Below are 22,902 nucleotides of genomic sequence, written 5' to 3'. Positions count from 1 at the left end.
ATATGGTATTAGGATCGGAGAAATACTCATCAATAATGTGTCTTATGCAGATGACACAACATTGCTTGCAGAAAGTGAAGAGGACTTGAAACACCTGCTAAAAAAGATAAAAGACTACAGCTTTCTATATGGATTACATCTCCAAACCAATAATTCCCACTACTGAGTCCAGAGGCAACTTCTTGTTAGATGGAGAAATTATTGAAATTGTCAATTATTTCATCTTATTTGAATCTACAATCAAAACCCTTGGCATCAGCAGTCAAGAAATCAAAAGATGTGTTGCATTCAGGAAATCTGCTGTCAAGGACCACTGCTAAGTTCCAAAGAGCAAGGATGTAATTTTAAAGCTTAACATCCAACCGATTCAAGCCATGGTCTTTTTCAATTACTTTCTATGCATTGGGTAGTTGGACAGTGTCTAACAATGATGGAAGAAGAATCAATGCTTTTGAGCTGTGGTGTTGGAAAAGAGCACTGAAATCTAGGCACTGCCAAAAGAACTAACAAATATGTCTTGGAAAAAGTGCAGCCATAGTGCTCTTTAGAGACAAGAGTGGTGAAAGTTCATCTCATATACTTCGGACGTGTTATTTGGAAAGATAAAAGACACCATCCTTGAAGGGTTAGAGGTCAGTGAAACAGAAGACCCTCAGTAAGATGGATTGACCTAGAGACTGTATCAATGGGCTCAAGTATAACAGAGAAAATGAGGATGACAAAGAGTAGGGCACAATTCAGATCTCTCATTCATGGGATCTCAGGGAATTGTGGTTGACCAGATGGCATCTAACAGCATGTGCTATTGGAAGTTTCAGACTACTCAGAAGAGTTGGTAGGATGATTCCTTTATTTTTTTCCAGATTTCTTCCTTGTTTTTGATTTCACCTTTTAACAATTATTATCATTATTAATTTCAATGAACATTTACAGAGATTGTGGATTTCCATTAATTCATTGTTGCACTTTTCTCCCCCCCCCCCCCCCCCCCCCCCCCAGTTCGATCTTCTTTAAAAACAAAAGAAAAACTCCTTCATTGGTACACAATCCCCCCGCACCCTCCCACCCTCACCCCGAGTATACTCCACTCTGCAACCCTCATTCCATACCCTTATGATAGTCATAATGCCCTAAAATATATTCTTTTTAAACTGTTCTCTCCCTCATCAGCTTCAATGGTAGGATTATTCTTAAGAACTAGTCTACTGATTAAAAAAATAAATCACCACGTGTGGAGTAAAAGGAGCAGACAATGCTGATCCACTTTTAAAAGGGCTCGTTTTGAAATATTCCCCCTGCATAGAACTAAGGAATAACTTAAACCCAGTATTTGCTATTCTGTAGTTATCTCCTGAGAGCATTGGAAACCTATGTGACAAGACTTGCAGCTTCATTGGTGGGACTAACAGAAACTAAGGAGACAGCACTGACCAAAGGGTGCTGGACCTGCATTGACCTATTTCATGGGAAGGAAGTAGAACTGAGCTCTTAGCGGAACCAAGAAAAGAATCCTGGATGGTTTTTGACATACACAAATAAATCAAAGACCTGGGTGCACAGGAGATGCATTATAAGAGATCTAAAACCAATCTTCCTGGTGAACCAAAGGTCCCTTGCATATAGTCAGAATACTAAAGTTGTCTTCTGAGATTTTGAGAACTTACTTTCTGTTGGCTAAATGTTTTCCACTATTTTATACACAGATATCTTTTGTTCTTAAAAGAGGAGAAGGAAGCAGTTAAAATAATTTACAGTTGCCAGCCTCACATTTCTCTATTACAGTTACAGTCTCAAGTTCAGATTGGTTATCAGGTTCAGTTTCAGGACTACTAAAATACCTTTTCATGTTTCCTTCTTAGGTGAAAGCCCATCTTCCTTCCCATATTATTTCCAGCTAGATTTAAGAGATGTTTATCACTCTTACCAAGTTCTTACTTTCCAAAATCTTTGAACATCTTGCTTATACTTTGGAGTATTAATATATCCTACTTGGGCAAAATGCAATATGTTATCTCGATGTCAGTTTTAGAGACAGGATATGGCTTGCCAATTGAAACATATGCCCCAAGAATATATAAATTGAATACTGGTGGATATAATATGCAAAGTTCTTGAATAAACCTCTTCTCACTGACCATCATAATACTCCCAGATTTCAATGTAGGCATTCTATGGTTAAAATTTTGCCATAGTGGCATAGTACCTACATATTTGGAAAGTACCTGTATTTCAGTTCCAAAGGGATGTGTTTTGAATCCACCAGCTGCTCTACAGGACTAAGATGGGCAATCTCCTCCCTTGTGATTAACTGCTTCTGACAACCTGCTAGACGGTCAGCTATGAGTCAATTCTGACTCAGTGGTACACCACAACAACAATTCTTCTTAAGAAATTCTGGTAGATTCATGTGTTCTGTGTTACACAGCTACCCAAAAGACTGGTTCAAATCTACTGGTTTCTCTGTGGGAGAAGGACCAATAGTCTCCTCCTGCAAAGATTTATAGCCCAAGAACCCTGATGCAGGGTTGCTGTGAATCTGAATCAATCTGACAGCAGTAGGCTTTTAAAATGGCCTTATTTCCCTTGAAAGTTTTACTGACCTTATCTTTTTATACCACAGTTCTAAGGCCTACCACAATTCCAGGTGAACAGTGATTGAATCTATAAATGAACTTTTTGGAGGCATCTTCAATTTTAAACAGATAGCAACTATAATAAATGCCCTCACACATTTTCTAATGGCATACTTTTCTTCTTGAAGAATTTGAGTTTATTGTTTTACTTATCATTAGAATGACTATTATATTGCGTAAAAAATATGTTTGACTTCCAAAACTTATGACTCTTGTCAAAGTCCCATAAAAAGGAAAAAGACTCCCCTAAACTAAAAGTACACTCTGTATTGAGGAAGCAGTTTTTAAGTATGGATAAATTGATTTTTCTCTATTTTTAACCCCTCACAAACCCCATGGCATGGAATAAAGAGTTTATAACCTCTAGGTTATATTGATGTGTAAAGTTTTTATATTCAACATCTCTATCTCAGAAGGTTCTACTAAGACTGTCCTCGCCATCCTATCATAATCTAGTGCTTTTGAGTCAAAACTGACCCATAGGTGACCCTCTAATGAGTTTTCAGAGGCAGTAAGTTCACACAGGAAGAGATTGCTCATCCTTTTCCCATGGAGCAGCCGATGGATTTGAACTACATGCCCTTGAACTGGGATTGCAGCACAACTTCTTACCACTAGATAGGAGCTCCCTATGACAATCACAGAATTCTCTAAGTCCAAAATTCTGAGTTATGGAAAGTCAAATAGAAACTTGAAATTCAGTTTATAGAAATAAAAACAAACCACCTTCAGATGCTCATTTAAAATATGATTATTCCCCCCAAATCCTGCTTTCATCTGCCTCAGCAGGATAATAATTCAAAGGATAAACACAACATATATGCTACTATTCTTTCCTCCACTGACGTGCCCTGAACTCCAATGTCTAGCCAACCACATCACTAGTAATCAAGCAGCATACCAAGAAGTGAACATAATCAAAAGCTAAATCAAATAAATATGTCTTACTCTCTGCTCTGACGTCGGCCAAGTTCCATTTCTGGTGGGTGGCCAAGGGAAACAGGTGCCAAAGGCATATGGCTGTGGGCACCATTGTGCCAGAAAGATGTCAACACATTGGAAAGGATTCAGCGAAGAGTAGCGGGGGTGATTAAGGGGTTGGGAAATTTACTTATGAGGAAGATTAAGAGAGTTAAGTGTGTATACATTGGCTAAGTAACATATAGGAAGCAGTAGAAACGGAGATAATTTGAAGTGTTGACAAGTTCATACAAGGATTTAGTGGCATGTAAGCCAGAGGGAATACTGGGGTTTGGGAAATTGACTATCAAAAATAGGCACAAAAAAACCTCCCAAATAACCCAAAGTCTAATTGTTATCAACCCTTCCTAATACATTGATTTAAAACAACATCTGAAAGTATTAGATGTAAGATTACTCATAGTTAAAAAGTCTAAAAGAAAACCAAAGCATGCCAGAATGAGGTGTAAATGAGAAAGCATGTTTTCCTCATTCTCTCTCTTACTGATACACTATCACTAAAAATCTGCCTTACAGCTGTCAAGAGCTTCTCAATCATTCTCACAAGTATCTGTGGCCCAGAGTTCAACCCTTCCTTTCCCCAATCCCTATAAACATCTCACAATCTTTAATCCTTTTCCCCAAGGGACCCCAACTCATAGTGACTGTTTAATGCAGATGGTCATATATTTTTAACAGCTTTATCAGAATACAGTTCACATACCACACGATTTCTCCACTTCAGGTAACAATTCGATGGCTTTAAGATATTCAGAGAGTTATACATCTATTCCCTAATCAATTCTGTAACATTTCTATTACTCTAAAAAGAGATCCCACTCCCTCCTCAGACAAATAAATTTTATCTCCACAAATTTATCACTACAAAGCCCTCAAACTCATTGCTGATGAGTTTGAATGGACTCCGAACTGACCCATAGCATAGGAGGAGATTACCCATCTTTCTTCCATAAAGCTGCTGGTAGATTTGAACCAGCAAAAAGGCACGACCTTTGGATTATTAGCATAACTCCCTACAGACTGCACAGCCAGAGCCCCTTCCACAAATGTACAGATATTGTCAGATGCTAATAAAAGCATAAAAGACACCCCGAAAGTGATGACTGCACAATCAGGAGGGCAATGAAGATATATGAGGTCATGTTTGAATTTGCTTAGTGCACCTTTGAATATCTCACAACATCCACTGAAGGAAGAATTTAAAAGTCAATATCCCTCCAACTCTAGACAGTCATTAATGCACTTCCTGTCTTTATGTTTCTGCTTATTCTGGAGATTTTTATATAAATAAAATCATACAATATATAGTCCTTTTTTACTGACATGTTTACCTTGTTGTTGCTATTGATTGCCATTGAGTTGAAATAGATGCCACCCCTACTTACAAAATGTTGACCTTAGCCTAATAATTTCAAGCTCCATCTAATCTATGTTGTAACATGAACCAGTGCTTACTATTTTTGTAGCGGAATAATATTTCATTAGATGGATATAGAGAGCTCTGGTGGCCTAGTGGCATTCAGAAGTTACACTGCAATCCTAAAGGCACATGGTTCGAGGCCACCTGCTGCTCTATGGAAGAAGGATGGGTGAACTCCTCCGGTGGGATTAACTGCCTCGGAAAACTCACTGGAGGGTCTGTTATGGGTCAGTTACAACTCCATGGTACATGATAACAACAAATATGGATGTGCCACATTTGTATGAATTATGTTGCTGGGATGTATCATTAAGTCAGAAGTAATGCATAGCCGACCCTCCAGTACATTGTTGGAGACAGTAAATCAAATAAGAAGAAATTGTCCATCTTTTCCTAAGGAGCAGTGTTTTCAAACTGCCTGCTGTTGGGTTGACAGCACGATTCCTCACCACTAAATGGAACCTACCACTAACAGGAACCAGGATGTGATAGTTACACTGATTAAATGTTACACAAATTATCAAAAGGTCAGCAGGTCAAATCCACCAAAAGCTCTGGACAAAAACAAGTTTTAGCCTTAGAAACCCAGTGGAGGCCCATCATAATCTGGAATTGTCTTGATGAGAATGGCTTTGGTTCTGGGTTTTATATATAATGGATACTAATTATCACATAATGGTTTTGCTTAGGGAAATGCCTGCCCATCTCATTTGATCATATGATTCAAGCTAGCCTATTATGAGCTAAGTCAATCACCTCTTCTGGGTAACAGACAGAGGTGACTGGTACCTATCACTGTAAACAATTAAATGATCATAGGATCTGCATGGCATATCCAAGTCATGAAAAGCACCTTTTCATCAAGAATAGTCTTCCTAAAATCAATGTTCATTGTTAACATGAAATACTGCTTTAACTCACTTCTCTTTACTCTCTGTGATGATCTCAATTTCGCAATACGCTCTTTATCATATTAAAGTTCTAGAGAAGACTTTGGTAAAATCTGAACTGTTCATCTTTTTTTCAGAATTGTCTTTTTGCATGCCATCTTTCATTGCCATAAACTCACAGAGAGAAGCAGGTGGTGAGGATAAAAATATTTTAGTATTCACATTTCTAGCCAAGAGTCACCTACATTTCATTTGAAGAAAATAGGAAACCAGCAAAAATGCCTCCCTTCTATTCATACCTCATCAATGCCCAACAACCTATTTAAAGTCTGATGCCCCATTTCTGGGATATTGCCATATATTCTCCTGGCACATAGATTCTGCTACCGTTGGCCCATCCTCCTGCCTGCTGCCTGGGGAGCCTTTATAGAACTTAAGACATCCACTTATATGCAAAAACCTTCAGTACTCTTCCTAGGGCCAACAGCTATGACTTCAACCTCTTGATATTTCATACTGACTTTATCATGCAATCCTCATACCATATCATTCAGCCTCTAATGAACAAAGTTCATCACTCTGTTTTGATAACATTAAACTTATCTAATTATATGCCCCGAACACACATAACTGAGCAAAGGATGGCAGATATTCAAGAAGTATCTTGGATTTTTTTTTAAAGTAGGTTGGTTTTCTGTTTTTTGTTTTTTTTAAATATTGTCATTTGAGAGATTTACAAAGCATCTTAATTTTCCATTTAACCAGTAATACATATTTTGGTCAGTAGCAATAAATGAGAACCATGATCAACTCTAAATGCTATTTAAAAACCCCACGCCTGTTCTAGAAATTCTGCCTCATTATTGTTGTTAAGTGCCATTGAGTTGGGTACAATTGATAGTGAGTCTATGAACAATATATCTGAACCCTACTCTATCCTGTACCACCTCCACAATTTCAGATACAGGTCTAAGGACATTCTCTAAGAGATATCCAAAGCTCTGCTCTAACTTTATTTTGTCATTAGTTGTATAGTGAGGAGCATAGCTGTCTTCCAATGAATGACCTTTTTTATTCCTTCCCCTAAGCTCTGTTCCTAAGTCCCTAATTCCCTCAGTTGGAATTCTCACTACCTAACCCCCTGCCATAGTTGGCAACATGTATAAAAGAATTTGGTCTTGAATTTTAAGTCATTTACACAGCTCATTCTTTGGGGGTGTAGGTTAAAATATATTTCAAAAACTAAGCTAGGAGTTCAACAGGTATCCAATACCTTCTATGTAAGTAATTGATCTATCAAACTCATATCAATGGCTTGAGACTAAATATCATCTCTTTTTTGTAGTTTCCTGGACCTCAACTCAATTCCTTCTACACACGGAGAAAAAAGTAATTTCTTCTTCTACTCCCATAGTGATATGACGTATACATCATTCTATCTCTACAGAGGAAGTACAGTCAAAATGCTCCTTAGACACTCCGCTGGCAAAATTTCATCATACTTACTTTGGACACATTTTTTAGGAAGGGCAATCTCAGAAAAGCAATGCTATGATTGTTAATATTGTGTTTCACTGTGGCCACAGTTCTCAGGTTAATACAATTTTATCCTATGTGTTGTAAATCTGCTATAACATTAATGAGGCAGAATTAGAGGCAGCTATGTGATAATATAATAAGCCTTACATGAGATAGAGCAAGGCTTTTCAGGAGTATGGCCTGCATTGTATGGATGCTTTGATTGAGTTAGTTAGCTGTTTTGCCTGACTTGACATCTCTCTGGCTTATCATGTTTTAACTTGAACTACTGTCCTGCTATACTTGGAATTTGGGCTCCAAAGCCAACAGTCTGTGGTTCTCTTTGCCAGCCTTGGACTTGTTAGCTTCCCCAGATAACTGTTTCCTGAGATTTTATACAAAGAATTTCATAGGAACCATTTTCTTGAAATAAATCTTTCTATTGGCTTTGACTCCCTTAGAAAACACAGACAGACACTGAGTTGGTAAAGACAGCAACAAAGACGAAAGCTCACGAAAAAGATTGATACAGTAGTTTGAACAATGGGCCCAAGCATAGCCACTATTTTGAGCATAGTGCAGGACCAGGCATTATTTCAGTCTGTTACTCAAAACACTGCTATGATCTGGAACTAACTCCACAGCACCTAACAACAATAATTGCAGACAATATCCTATAATTTAGTTACAGTGATGACGTTATTTCCTCTAAATAGATGATGGGTTTCTTAAAGACACAGACCAAACTCTCTCACCTTTATTCCTACAGACCACATCTAGTAAGTAATGTGTTGCTAAATAAAGATTTTGGAGAGCTTTAAAAAACAAAAAACAAAACAAAAAACCAAACCCTTCTTATTTGTTGCCTTTTCGGGATTTTTTTAAAAAGGGTAAATCAATTAAAAGCAAAGACTGAAAGCAGAAGGTTGGATGTATTGAACTGGGCCCGGAAGTACAGAGGATGGAGTAGTTCAGATGTGCATTTCTCCTTTACATACATTCTTTTAGATTTGCTCTTTATCCAAGGCCCACTGTGCCAGATCAGGCTTGTGATTAAGATCAAGTCTACCGGGAAATCAGCTGAGAGTTGGAAGCATTTGAAAAGGGCCTTGCTGTCCAAAGTTTGCAATTCTGGCAAACAGCTGTTATGGTTCTATTGTTTTATTTTTGCCTGTGTTAAAGGGCAAGCTTTAAAAAAAAGAGAGAGAGAAAGAAGAAAGAAAATTTTAAAAAGATTATCAGTACAAAGAGAATACCTCAAGAACCATTTTCTTTTCTAACAGATGAATTGTCAAAACGACAGAACTGTGGATGTTTGGTTGCTGGACTATTTCAGCGGGTGCTTCCTTAGTCCATATCATCTTTTTCAGATTGGAAAAGAGCTAATTTGGCCTCAGGACTAAAAGCTGTATTGACTGTTTCTGAGAGTCATTTTCAAATCCCCTTGTTGTTGTCGTTATGTGCTCTTATGTTGACTGTGACTCATAGTGATCCTATGAACAATGGATCTGAATCTTGTTCCATCCTGCACCATCCTCACCATTTCGGATATATTTGAGCCCATTGTTATTGTTGCCTCATCAATCAATCTTGTTGAGGGTCCCCTTACAGTCTCTTAAAGAACATCTTTCCTATTTTGTGGTGACTGGAAAGTACTTAATTGGAACAGAGAACAGCAGGGCAGAAATAGATCTTAAAGATCATTTAGTTGACATCTTTCTTCTTTTATTTTCCATCTTTCTCTCTTTTTTCTTCTTCATTTCATTAGTTTTCCTCTTTACAAAGGAAACAAAAAAAAGTAAACCACAATGTCAATTCTCACAAAGGAAAAGACTGATACTAAATTTCTATGCCACCATTTTTAGCTTTTATGATAATGTTTATTTCTGATCTAGAAAACCAAAGGGTTTATTGAGGTCAGTTAATTAATTGAACAAGCTAGTTGGTCCCATAGGGAGTTCAGGTAGCCTAATGGTAGGGAGTTGTGATACCAATTCAGGGACACTTAGTCCAAATCTACCAGCTGTGCCGTGGGAGAAAGATGGACAATATCCTCCTATAAAATGCTATTTGTTGTTGTCGTCATGTGCCATTGAGTTGTCTACGATTCACTGCAGCCATGTGTACAATAGCTCTGAACTCTGCCCTATCCTGAGTCAGTCTCATGGACTGAACACACTTATCCCCATGACCCTAGTCACTGAATCAATCCATCTCATCCAGGGCCTTCCTCTCCTGCGCTGTCTCTCCACCCTCCCAAGCATTACAACCTACTCCAAGGACTGGTCCCTCCTCTGAAAACATACTATAGGTTCAGTTATGAGTTGATTCCAACTTGACAGCACATAGCAACAGCTGTTGGTCTTGTAAGACAAAAACCTCAACTTTTACCGCCGCTGATGCAGAAAGGACTCAGCTGACCTTCCAGCAAGTTCCGGCTGGTTTTCAGAGGCTGTAAATCCCTTTGAAGGAGATTGCCTATATTTTTCCCTTATAGACACTGGGAAATCCAAACCACTAAAGAAGTGCTGCTTTTGGAAAGCTGCTAAGTTCCCTGTACAATGAAGTTCCAGAAATTGTTTCCTAGGCTTACTTTATCATTAGTATTTTTCCCCCTTTATCTTAACTACTCCATTTTTACATGTAAATGTTATATAAACAGGCATTTCTTCACCTTTTTTGGCTTATTTCTTTGTCGATTCAAGAGACACTGGAAACATATGCTTAAAATTATATGTGTGTAAGTGAGAGGAGATTGTCCATCTATCTCCCATGAAAAAGTTGATGGAGGAGGACTGCGTGTCATTGCATTGGCAGACCAACTCATAACTGACTCTTTAGTGGATTTTCAGTTGCTTTAAATTTGCATTTTGTCCATTCTCTTGATTTCAAAGACATAGTGGGAAACTGCTTCTGCCTACTTAGTATTGATGGAATAGTAGTGATGGAATAGTACTTAGTATTGATGGAATAGTAGTGATGGAATTCTTCTATTCAAAAGACCTAGATTCCACTTGGCCAAAGCATCTCAATGATAACCATCATTCCATTTCTCATTCAGTGAAGGTTTGGGGTACACTTCATCAACATTTTTAATTTACCAGTAGCTCTTTGAGAGAAAGGTGGACACTATCCTTCAGTGCAATGTTGTTGTTTTATACCATTGAGTTGCTTATATATCTTCGAAAACTCAGTGTATGAGTCAGATCTGACATGAAAACAATGAGTTTGAATTTTGAGTTTGATTTTCCGCAGTTTTCAGCTGAACTTCTACTCTTAGATCAAACAGGTAAAAAGGCTTGGTGATCTACTTTGGGGGGCGGGGGATCAACTAATTGAAAGCCAGCCTATAGATTCACAATAAATTCATGAGGATGATACAAGACCAGTTGTCATATGGTTCTACTGTAAAAGGAGTCTCCAAAAATTGGGGTTGGTTGACTCAGAGACAGCTAAGAACAATAACATATATCATTTGGAAAGAACTGATAATGATTTGTCTGGGAAAAGGCATGGGAAATTGCAATGAATGATAAAAAAAATAACATCAACATTTCATATAAATGTGGACTAATAGTAGTGTCCTGAGACATTCCAGCCCATTGCTCACCCTGTCCAACTTGACTTTGGAGTGACTCTCTTTCTAAATCGCAGCAGACAGTGAACAATGTTAATACAGGTCCAAATCTATGCACAGGGAGAACTCTTTTCATCTCTTACTCAAATCAATATTTTCTTTTCCAACACCTCATCTTTGAAATTCCTTGATTTAGTCATAATGTTAAGCATAGTTTAATAAAATTGCCAGAGAGATGTATCAAGGAGAAGCACTTTTGAACATTATAGTTGTGAGGAAGTAACTGAACCCTCAGGTATCCCTGGTGCTCAAAGCTCCTTGCGTTTAAACCGATCACATTGCCTCTTCAGCTCATCTCACTTTATAACTTTAATTAAACAAAATTAAAATTAATTATTAATGGAAACAATTAAATGAATTAGCAAAGGTGACCTGATACCTTTCTTTTTTCTTTTTTAATTCTTCGTAAGGCACAACTAATATACCTAGCACATAAGAATTTAGCTTGAACAGTGCTGAATAACAACAAAGTTTTTGCCCCAAGGAGTTTTTCCTTCTATAAACGAGTCATTAAAAGACAGATCATAACTCAACATAGAGCTAAAAGAAGCTGCTGCTCCTAAAAAAGAAAGAATATCAATGGCAAATTCTTGGGAAGGGGAGAGATAAAACTTCATTTAGCTCTAGAGAGTCTAAAGAAGGGATCCAAAAGGGTCAATGACTCGGGTTTTATGAATATTTAAGGATGAAAATGAAGCACTTCTCTCAAGGTAGCCCCTTCTGAACTCTAGGTCTAAAATGCTTCTATAAATAGTCTGCACTATTTCTAGAAATAGTTCATTAATTAGTGTATCATACCAATTAAAGTAATTTTAATTATTAAGTAGTCATAAGTCAATTCTTCTTTCATGTTTTTTTTTATCTCGAACATTAGCAATGTTTTATTTTTTTAAAAAAAGATTGTTAAACATTTTTTCAACATGCTTAAGATACTATGGGAAGTGAATGTAAGTTGGAGCAGGGTTGTTACTTCAGGAATTAGGTTGGAATTACGTGGAGGCATGTAACTAAGTAGGCTCAAGTGGAACTCACTGAGATCCAAAATCAGTAAAATAGGACCAAGAGAGCTGTTGGATGTATAGTATGAAACTTCCTGGTTAGGTCTGGTTAGAACTTTTCTTATTATCATGAAATAATTTCAATAGACTGTTAACCATTGAGTTGACACTGATTTGTGGTGATATATGTGTGTCAGAGGAGATCTGTGTTCCTTAGAGTTTCCAACAGCTTGTTTTCACCAAAGTAGATCACCTACATTTTCTTCTGAGCTTCCTCTGGGTAGGATTTAACTTCCACACTTCGAGTTAGAAGCTGAGAGCATTAACCTTTGTATTACCCAAGGACTAGTAAGTTATTCCATAGTGATCTTTACATATGGCAACAAAACTAGTCCTGCATCATTTCCATGATTGATTGAATATTTTTAGCCCCTCCTTTTCTTACTATGGACCCCAACTATAAATAAGTACCAAATCCCAAAAATCCATTTCCATTGTATAGATTCTAACTCACAGAAACTCTATAGATTAGAATAAAATTAATATGACCCTGGGATTTCATAGCTTTTTACTTTTTATGGAGGAGGATCAGCATAACTTTCTCCCAGAGAGAAGCTAGTGGGTTCAAACAATTAATCTTTAAGCTTTCAGTCAAGTGTTTAGCCACTATTGTACAACAATTATTAATTATTACAATGACAATAATGCAACTCATATCAACAAGTCAGAACTGGCTCATAGGTGACCCTCTATTGGGTTTCCAGGTCTTTAAATTACATGAGAGAAGGGTCTCCAAGGCAGTAAATCATCTGGGACATTTTCCACTTTTTCCAACAGAGTCACTGGTGAGTTTGGACCACCAGACAGGTGTGAACTTTGAGTTAGCAGCACAACTCTGTCTTTGATTACTGGAATATTTTGAATGGGGGTTCATGTTCAGTGAACATTTAATTATAAATATTCCATGCCCTAACAGAGATTAATTTTGCTTCTGCTGGTGGATATAGGATAGAGTCCAATACAAGGCTACTTAAATATAAATTGTTAATTGAGGTATTCTATATTACACAAAAACACAAAAACTGGCTCAGTGTAAGGGTTAACTTGAATTTAGAGATGTTCAGAGGAGATTATTTCTCTTTCACGCCAGTATTAAAGTGAAATTCAGTATCCTTACTACCTGCTACTTTAGGATAGGCCTGTAGTCGTGGGATTTTCTGTTCTGTACAGAGGTTTTGTTATATCAACCCCTGCTTGTTGATTCTATGAACTCTCTCCATTGCCTCAGTCTCCTTACAAAACCAAAGTACACCCAAAGTCATTGAGCCAGCAAACTTACCTCACTAGAGTTAAACTTTCATATCCATTTTGGCTTCTGAACCAGTCTTAATTTTTTGTCATTGAGAAATACCTTTAAAAATTTATTTTATAAGATCTATACTTATATTTTATTCAGCACTTTTAGTTGTTCAGGGTATCTGATCTGTCATGGGGCCAGAAACAGAAGTTGCAATATTTTATTTAGTATTGATTATTTTGCTAGCATTTGCTATGTGATTTTCATTAGTTATTATATCTAATCTTTAAAACGTCCACATGCAATTGGTGTTCTTATTAAAGTCCCACAGAGGAAAGTGAAGTTTAGAAGAAATAAATAAATTGACCAAGACGGTGAAACCTACAGGATCTGAACTCACAGTTTCTTGACTCTCAGTTACAGTGTACCTGCCTTAAATGATGTAGACACTGAATTATTGCAACATACTTTGATAATTTTGTTACCTGCTTTTCTTCCATCTTAATTGTCTTTTCCCACTCCTTTGGCTTTCAGAGTCTTTTCTATCTCATTAAACCCATCATCACTCATGTAACTGCTTGAGCTAAAAGTCAAACAGAAAACGTACAAGTCACACTTAATCTCTTATGTTTCACTATGTACAATCATAACTCTAGTCCAGGTCACCATCACAACTTATGTAGACTCCCACGGAACCATGCTATCTATAGCTTTTCTTTTGTTACTACTCATGTTCTGGAATGCTCATTCAGGTGACATGTTTATTGCTTGAGTCTCTCATGATGGAATTTTTCTTGTCTTTTAGGCCTCAATTAAAATATCACTCTCAATTTAAATAACCACTCTCCATTGAGTCTTAAATTTCAGTAAAAATTGTACAGACCCTGTTGTACATAGGGTCGCTATGAGTCGCAAGTGACTCAATGCCACAGAACAACAACATACTTGAACCAGGAGGCAGTTGTTAGAACAGAGCAGAGAAACACTGCATGATTCAAAATCAGGAATGGTGTACACCAGTGACACATCCTATCTCCATACCTTTTTCATCTATATGTGGAAGAGATCATTCAAGAGGCTGAACTCTATAAAGGAGTGGCATCAGAATTGACTAGTCAACAATTTGTGTTATGCATATGACACAACCTTGCTTGCTGAAACTGAGGAGGACCTGAGGCATTTGCAGAAAATCACATACTGCAGTCTTCAATGTGGATGGAAGCTCAGTTATCAAGAACACAAAGATTCTCACAACTATTCTCACTACTGTTGGAAGCATCAAAATGGACATATAAAAGACGGAGGTTGTTAAGAATTTCAGCTTGCTTGGTTCTATGATCAACACTCTTGGCACTAGTTGCCAGGAAATCAAAAGACAAATCACAATAGGAAAATCTGCTTTTAGGGACCCCTCTAGAGTACTGAAAAGCAACGGGGTCAGTCTAGAGAGTAAGGTGTGCCTGATCCAAGCCATGATTTTCCCCAATTACTTATTATGCATCAGAGAGCTGTTCAATGATGGAGAATGACAGAAGAAGAATCTATTTATTTGAGTTGTGGTGCTTGAGAAAAGTATTAAATATTTCATGGATTGCTAAAAGAACAAACAGGTATGTCCTGGAGAGGGCAAAAACAAGTTCCTTCTTGAGGTAGGGATTTTGAAGCTGTGTCTCACATACTTTGGGCATGTTGCCAGGAGAGACCAATCCTTGGTGAAGGACATCATGCTTGGAAGGGTAGAGGGACAATGCAAGAAAGGAAGACTCTGTATGAGATTAATTGACTCAATAGTTGGGGCTATGGAGGTAGGGGTGTCAGAAGCAGGGAAATGGGCTCAGGATAGGGAGGGTTCAGAGAGATTGTACATAGGGCTGCTATCAGTCACAGGCGACTCAATGGCACATTACAACAAAAACAACAACAATCTTCCAGAGTGCTTAGATTTTGACATTTGTAGGATGATAGTCTACAGGGCTCCTTTACTCTCTACTGGTTTAGGAAGTATGCCTTATTTTATCCTTTCGGTAATTAGAGTTTTGTCTACATTTTTTTACCACACTCTATTCTAGACCATTTATTATCTCCCGATCTTTAGTATTTCTAAAACAAGTATGTCTACTTCCCCCCCCCACTTAGTTTAACATTATAAACAAATATCCTCATTGCTATATAACTTCCTTACCTTAATTTTAATAGTTATGTAATGTCTGTCTAGTAATACAATACCAACATTCAGTTTACTAGTCAGTCTATATTGACTTATCATTGACTTCTATATTCCTTTAGATTCTCATAAGAACATTTTCACTTATCCTTCCTATAATCTTTTTCTCTCAGTTTCTGAAGCATCTTCATTTATGTACTTGTTTTTCTTATGTTATTCCCAGACCCGTGAATGTAAATAAGCCCAATAATGAAGACACAATGATTGTAATAATGTTCTCAAGCAGGGTACAGATCATGAAGACAATAAAGGATGAAGCAAGTTACACTCTGTTTCCAGTTTGTTTATGAGTAGACAATGAGTTGACTCAATGACACTTAAGAGAAATAACAAGCAATGAAGAGCTAACATAAGTAATAAGCAGATGAATAGCAAAAGAATAGCTTTAAGCAATTCCTATTGTTAAGCACAAATGAACTCTTTCATCAATTAATACATATAATTATGTTGTTGTTAAGTGCTTTCGACTCATAGTGACCATATGTACAACAGCCCTAAACTCTTCTCTGTCCTGTGCCAATCTCACTGTCTCTGATACACCCATCGTGATTACCCCACTCACTGAATCAATCCACCTCATAGAGGGCCTTCTCCTCCTGCGCTGTCCCTCCACCCTCCCAAGCATGATGTGCCTCTCCACAGACCGGTCCCTCCTTACAACATGTCCAAAGTATGTTAGATGGAGTCTCAGAATTCTTTCCTCCAAGGAGCAGGCTGGTTTAACCCTGTCCAGGATGAATCTGTTTGTTTTCCTAGCAATCCATGGTACCCTCAATACTCTTTTCCAGCACCACAGCTCAAAGGCATCAATTCTCTTTATATAGATCAAATATCTTATTTATATTATTGCCTCCTCCTAATAGTAACTGTGCATAACAGCACTGTTGTTGTGTGCCTTCAAGTCAGAACTGACCCAGAGTTGAGCCTCCAGCAGGTGTTCATCGCCTATCCTTCTCCCATAGAGCAGCTGGTTGATTCCAACCTCATGCCTTTATGGATTACGGCACAGCTTCTTACTAGGCCACCAGACTTCCTAAAACCTATATAATCCAGCCCTATTCTTACAGACTCTGCTGTGCTAAAGTCCTCTTCTGCAGTCACTGTTTCAATCCATCTCTTTTCTGCTACTTTTTCAAGCATGATGTCCTCAGACAAGCCTGTCAAGAATTTGTGATAACTGAAAGGGTGTCTTTTTCAGGAGCATGAGGGCATGAAGAGCTGCCTAGACTTGGCTGGCCTACATTTCAAAGCACGGAATCCTTGGTATCAAATAGCCATGAGGGTTGAAGTTGGCATGTGCCGTTGAGTCAACTGTTACTCATAGCAGCCCTATGAGCGAAGATCTAAACTTTGTTCTTCTTGCCATTCTCACCATCTCTGATACACTTAAGATCATTGCTTCAGTTTCTGTGACACTTGAATTACAGAAACCATGAGTCTGAAGGACCATTTATTTAATTTCTCGAGGGTCAGCTGTGAGTCAGGTGTAACTCAACAGCACGTAACAACAACAACAAACCCTCTTAAGTGTACAGAAGAGATGTTATCTCTTCGTTTTAGAAAAACATTTTTCTTTTTTTCAGTTTTCTTATAGTACTGAGTATCTCCTCCCTGACATCATAATTTCAAGCTTTAATTATTTCATTACTGTCTGTCTTGGGACATCAAGCTTCTTATATATATTTTCTAGTCTTTAATTAGGAAGCTCTGGTGGCCTAGTGGCAAGAAGCTGCACTGCCAACCCAAAGACATGCGTTGCAAGGCCACAAGCTGCTGCAATGGGAGAAGGATAGGCAATCTCCTCCCCCTGTAATTAACTGCCTCTGAAAACCTTCTGGGGGTTCAGCTAGGGATCAGTTCCAACTCGACAATACACAACAACTGTCTTTAACTGACCAGGTTGAATCTATTACCAAATCCTGAGTGCTTAAAGGTCTTCCAGAAAGAAAAACTTGGCAATGACCAGACATAATCTTCTGTCAAAGTAATTAACATCTGTTTGGCACTTTGCTGTTTCTTACTGGAAATACATGCAATCTTTTGAGAAGGGCCTGGCAATTGCTATTACCCTCTTCAGCAATGAGATTGAGTTTCAGAGCCTCTTATTTGACTAAATGCCATAGCACTGAAGTGACAGGTCTGCAGACACTCTCGTCAGGGTTCACTGAAGGATGCATGGCACACTCATTCACCACTTTCTGAAAGATTAGACTTGTTTGCTAAAAACAAGCATATCAGGTGATGGACCTATAACCCCTCTACTACAACATATTCTACTGTAGTTGGGAAGAGTCTGCATTTGTATTTAGGACTTTCCCCACATTTTTATATTTTCAGGGGTGGGGAAGTCTGTATTTAGCTTGTGCTCTCCAAGCACTAATACATTTCAAATTTATAAATGGGTGACAAAATCTATTTTTCTCATTATGAATTATGTCATAAAGAAAACTTGTTAACATGGATAAATTAGAATTCTAAATTTTAAATTATCTCTGCCCCCACCTTCCTCTTTCTTAACTCTTCATTGTGGGCTCATGAGTAATTTGTACAGAACTTTGAAATCTCACATTTTGAGATCTTATGTTTTAGGGAACTAAGATCATTTCCTCTGGATTTGGTTACATCCTAAATCTGATAATTAAAACTAAGAAACCTACACTTAGGAAACTTAATGTCTAATGGCAAGATGATTTGGGAATAAATAAAACTTTAAAACTCTTATCTCAATGAGTAGACTCACAGATTTTGTTCCTGTTATTGTTGCAGAATTTCAGCTTTCTATTTTGTAACATAGACAGCAGCTGAAGTAAAACATGTTTTTATTTTCATTTTCGACTTGCATATATTAACAAATGAAAGGCAGATCAAGCTGCAAGAGTAGTTCAAGTTCTCTCTCCCATCCCCCAACTGCCTTTTAGAAACTAACAGTAGGGCTACCAGATTTTTCCCTAGCAAATCTAGGGACACATATTTGCATATCTGTTTGCATGTATTTGAATTTTAATTTACATAAATTTACATACCAAATGTAAAAGCCTCAACTACAAGTATAGAAAGTAAAATAAAATTGATTAATTAGTGCAACCTACTATAGTTGTACCCAATCTCATTAATCTGGTTGTGCTGGAAGACTTGTAGTCAATAGTGGCCTGAAGGCTAGGGAGTCAGCTTCCCAGCTGTTCCTTAAAGTGAGGCCAGCTCCATGAGCAATGAATTGTTAGAAGGAGAAAGCTCAGAATTCAAACAGTTCCTAGAAGAAAACACACATATACACACAGAGAAGGAGGAAAATGGTATCTTCACCTAATAACTGAATGACAATAGGTGCTGAGCTTGACATGAACATGAATTTGTTTTGTGCATCAGTTAAGCCTGCAGCTTCTAAGCCATTAGTATCAATGTTTTCAAGTTCTTTATGTTGGAGTTATCAGCTCAGGTCACCTCCTAACAAAAAGTCACCACCTAATGCTTCCAGTCTTCTTTCTTTCTAAGTTTGTTCTTAACTTGGCCTTTTTTTTCTTTTTTTCTACTTAGCTGGTCTATTTTTCCATTCATCTTAATGAACTCAAACTCAAAATTTTAAAGTTTTCCTTAAGTTTGTCCATCTCTATAAAAATCAATAAGAAAAGCAATAACATCAATGATAATAGAAATTTTCTTCTTTGTTTTGGTCCATGTTTCTTTTCCTGAACCTCTATAATAGGTACTCTCATCAGTGCTCATCAGAAACACTAACATGCTTCTAATAGTAATTACATATTTATGGCTTGGCATAATACAACGTGGCAAGATCTGGTAGAATAAATTCCATTTGTCAAAAATCATCTTCAAGAATCCATCTTAATTTGATGATTCTACCAGAGAACTTAAAAAAAATAGTATTGATTAAATATTTATCCGTTAAGTAAAGAGCATCACACAACATAGGAATCTTAGATGGCGGAGCAAGACAGCAGAAAGAGACCAATGTAGAGAATCAGTTCACGTGAATCTGAGGTTTATACCATCCACTGGCAGCTCAGGAACGACAGTGAGTTAAGCAAAGTTAAAATGTGCTGAACCCTCACTATGTTCTGCCCGCTGAGGTAAGCGAATTCCCTGCAGTGTTTCATTTGATGGCCACAAGAGCCTGATGGCACGTCAACTACTTTTAATCAACATTTTGCAGATTAGAAAAGCTGAGATATTGGGTGATTTGTTACAGTTCAGTCTTCTGGGTAATTTGTTACAGTTCACTCCTCGAGGTTGCATCAGAGATAGGGCTCCAACCTAATAGGCCTGACAACAAATCCTCTGTTTCAACCCACCAGACTAAAATGCTTCTACTTTGATGCCTCTTCATCAGATTCCTCATCTGAAAGTGCAAATAGCAAACCTTACAACATTGAGTATGTGACTGTAATCACAGAGTACACAGGAAATCATGTTGTGAACTCTAGAGAGGTGGTAGATATAGAGTGAGTATAGACAAAGGGATTTTTCTTCTTGTCTGCTCCCTCACTCTCACTGTGGAGTTAGCATGTCCAGATGTCTTGAAAATTGTGACTTATCACTCCTACTTTGATTCAAAAGAACTCTTCAAACTGGCCACTTGTCAGACTGATGAGAATGCGTTTTGACAACAGCAGGACATATAGCCAGGGTCACTTCCCTTGGTTTCTCCAATTACACAGCTTGCTGTGAGGGACTGAATCAACCATGAATGTCATTCCACTCTGCGCTTGCAAGCAGGGTGCTATCTCTTTGGCCCTTGACATTTAGCCACGTTGAATTATGAATGTGCTTCCAATCACACTGTTTGCCTTGGAGCCAGTTAGGATGAATGCAGTACCTTTATTTTGAGAGTTAGATTTTTTTTTTTTAAAGTAGACTGTGCAATTTTTAAAGCAACTTTTAAAGTTTATTCAGAAACACTGGCTCTCTCAAGATTTGCCAGATTAAAGAAAGTTGCATCAGTTTCTAGAGTATTTAGGGAGTAGTTTTCTGCAGATCCTGTGACTTTATCATTTTTCAAATATGTGAAACAGAACTGGACAGCCAGACCTGAAAGTGTCCAATATGATCAAACCCTTGAGTGATGGTCTCTCTGTATGCAAAATACTACAGGGGAGTTTGCTTCTCAGTTTCATGTGGCATCAGACCTCTCTATAGATGAACATGAATTATATCTTCACTGAGATGGAAGCTATTATTATGAATTTTCTCTTCTACTAAGGTGGAAGTCTGATAAATAAAATTAACTGAGTGGTAAATTTAAATGTATGTCAGTTGATAAGAGAACTCTTGTGGCCAAGTGGTAAGGAGTTGAACTGGCAACTCAAAGGCGAGTGGTTTGAATCTACCTGTTCCTATGCAATGTACTGCCTCTGAAAACCTACTGGAGGGTCTGCTAGGTGTTGGGTCTCACTCGACAACACCTAACAATAAGTTAGTTGATGAGAAGATCATGGAAACATAAAGATATGAACATAATTCTAGGATTAGCTCACTCATCCAATTCTCATGGAGTTGGAACTGACTCGTAACTGATTCTCTAGTAGGTTTTTGGAGGCTGTAAATCACACAGAAGGAGACGGCCCATCTTTCTCCTATGGAGATGCTGGTGGATTAGAATTGCCAAAGAGGCATAAGCTTTGGGTTAGGAGTGCAACTGCCTAAAAACTAGGCCACCAGAGCTCAGATCATTTATTCACACAGGTCTTCTCCTTAGAATACCTAAGACACCAGAAAAATGTCACAAAGTACAAGTGGATTCTATACACTGACAGTAATTCACAGATCTATGTGTAATATCTCTGATCTGTCCTCATCCTCCACCTTCCCTTTAGAATAAAATAGATAATGAATAATTTGGGGAGTGAATATCAAAAACAAAACTGGATGTTTTCTATTTCAATAGTCTCATTGCTACTTTTACCAGTTACTTTTAATTCATTAAGGAGAGCACTTTCCCAGGATTAAGGACATTCTTTGATTAAGCATGCTTTGGTTTTATTTTGAAAAATAGTTAATTATATGGCATTATTCACAGAGTTATCTTCTCACGTTACTCAAGAAAATATATGAATAGCAAGGAAGGCCATGAAAATGCATTTAACATCAATTATTGCTGTTATGTACCATCAAGTCACCTGTGACTCACAGTGACCCTATCCATAACAGCTCTGAACCCTGCCCTATCCTGAGCCAATCTCATTGCCTCTGACACACCTGAACCCATTGCCCCAGTCACTGGATCAATTAATCTAATCCAGGGTCTTCCTCTCTTGTGCCATCCCTCCACTCTTCCAGGCATGACTTCATTCTTCAAAGACTGGTCTCTCTGGGAAACATGTCCAAAGTATGTGAGACAAGGCTTCAAAATCCTTGCCTCCAAAGATTCAACTTGGATTCATCTGGTCCAGGACAAATCTGTTTGTTCTCTTGGCAGTCCATAGAATGTTCAATAATCTTCTCCAGCACCACAACTCTCTTTATATCCAACTGAATGGCTGTAAGGAACCCTGGTGGCTTCTAACTTAAAGACTGGTTGTTCAAATCACCCAGCAACTCCATAAAGAAAGATAGAAGTCTTCTTTTACAGAGAATTACTGTCTCTGGGGAAATCTGATGAAGGGTTACTAAGATTTAGATTCAATTTAGAAGCAGTGGGTTTAGAATGGCTATGATAATAGTAAACAAAAAATAAAAACACAAAGAATGTTCAAAGTAGACATTATTTACTAGGTAAGCTAAACTATTATCTTGTTTTAAGAGCATTTTTTTAAAAATTAAATTTAGATGTATATTGAGGAGCAATTATGCCAGTTTGGAAACTAAGGTGCACCTGATCCTGGTCATGGTCTACATCATTACTTGGTATGCATCAGAAAGCTGGACAATAACTAAGGATGATAAAAGAAGGATCAATGCCTTTGAGTTGTGGTGCTGGAGAAAAGTGTTTAACACACCATGAACTGCCAGGAGAACAAAAAGTTCTGTTATGGAGAAGGTAGAAATAGGATGCTCCCTGAAGGCAAGGATTTTGAAGCTCGTTTCACATACTTTGGGCATGTGGCCACAAGGGACCAATCTGTGGAGAAGGAGATCATGCTTGAAAGGCTGGAGAGACAGTGCAGGAGAGGAATATTCAGGATGAGATGGATTGACTCAGTGACTGAAGAAATGGGAATAAGTCTGCTGGAGGTGATGAGATTGGGTCAGGATAAGGCAAAGCTCAGAGCTAATGTACTTAGGGTCACTATGAGTTACAGGCAACTCGATGGCACATAATGACAACAGATTGTTAAGGAAACAGACTCCAA

Source organism: Elephantulus edwardii, unplaced genomic scaffold, assembly GCF_000299155.1.
Source record: "Elephantulus edwardii isolate Elephantulus edwardi_28Jun2011 unplaced genomic scaffold, EleEdw1.0 scaffold00076, whole genome shotgun sequence".
NCBI classification, from domain to species: Eukaryota; Metazoa; Chordata; class Mammalia; order Macroscelidea; family Macroscelididae; genus Elephantulus; species Elephantulus edwardii.
This window is presented reverse-complemented; position numbering follows the sequence as displayed.